This window comes from Myotis lucifugus, unplaced genomic scaffold (assembly GCF_000147115.1).
Source record: "Myotis lucifugus unplaced genomic scaffold, Myoluc2.0 scaffold_36, whole genome shotgun sequence".
In the NCBI taxonomy this organism is placed as follows: domain Eukaryota; kingdom Metazoa; phylum Chordata; class Mammalia; order Chiroptera; family Vespertilionidae; genus Myotis; species Myotis lucifugus.
This window is the reverse complement of record NW_005871084.1, coordinates 4,966,551-4,967,945: the sequence shown is the minus strand read 5'-3', so window position 1 is coordinate 4,967,945 and position 1,395 is coordinate 4,966,551.

Genomic DNA, 1,395 nt, shown 5'->3' with positions numbered 1-1,395 from the left:
CTAACTGGGTCACCAACTGCTTTTTGTTTTTCCTCTGTGGTCAGGACAGATCCTCATGCCTCTTGGCCTTTCCATGTAATGCAAAGTTTTTACAGATCCTACCCCAGCAACTGGAAGAAGGTGTCCTGTCAGCCATTCCATGAATCCTCGTTATTCACTGTGCCCGAGCTGGGTGCGGGGATAAGTGGATTCGCTGCTTACTTAGAAAACAAACCAGAAATAGTCCTGCATTCCTTCCCGTTTGCTGGGCCATTTGTGTCTAGATCAACGACTAAGAATTCTATAGTTTGCTAAACGTTTTGGCTTTCTTTGAAATTTTCCATTTCCCTGATGGATAGCCCATTACCAAACAGATTTCATTTCCTGGGGATGCATAAGTAGAGAAATTGTTTTGAGCTATGATGTCATGGGGTGAGGGTGGAGGGTACATCTGGACCAGAGTAAGATTTGGATCTAAGCTCAGGCTTTTCAGCTTGTTATCTGTGTAACCTTGGGGAAGACGAGTTCAGCTCTCTGAACCTCACTTTCTTCATCTGTAAAATGGGGATGATAGAACTTATTCCTCTGATCTTGCATAGTTACTCTGGGGATCAAGCAAGATAATGAAGCTTGTGAAAATGCTTCAGAAAACTTAAAATATGCATTAATGAAATGCTCCCATTAACAGTGGATACTCATTAAACACCTGCTAAATGAAGGACTATAACGACTGTAAGAGATAATTAAAGAAAAACTGCACTTGTTTCTTTTTTTTCTACATGATTTTGGCCACTGACCTGGTTTAGATGCTCAGCAGGAGAATCCAATGGACTATTGGTTCATGTCCCTGCCCTTTGCTCTCTCTCTTCTCCCTGCTTTTCATCCTCTTTATTTATGTGAGTGTGTTTTTTCAGAAACTACAGACCAGAAAGGTTCAATAACATTCCTAGAGCCATACAAGAAGTTAATGGTGGTGCCAGGGTTCAAGTGCAGACTGTTGGAAAACGGTCGATCAGGACAAATCAGGTTCTTTTCTCTTTAAGAGAATCAAAGCTCTGAATGATGTATAATAAGTGGTTTTTATGCTAAAAGCATTACTCTCTTTGTATGTATTAACCACCACAGTAGGGAAAGGGGTGAAGGAACACGGGGAAAGGAACAAAATTAAAATGGAATATTCGCTACTACACGGACCTTGAAAGCATTATGCTTAATGACATAGGCAGACACAGGAAGACAGATACTGTATGATTCCACGTACATGAGGGATCTAGAAGAGGCAAGTTCAGAGAGACGGGGTCCCTGGGGACTGGGAGGAGGGAAGAATGGGGAGTTGCTGTTTAATGGGTATGTGGTTCCTATTGGGGATGATGAAAAAGATTTGGGAATGGATAGTGGTGACGCGGTGCACAGCAT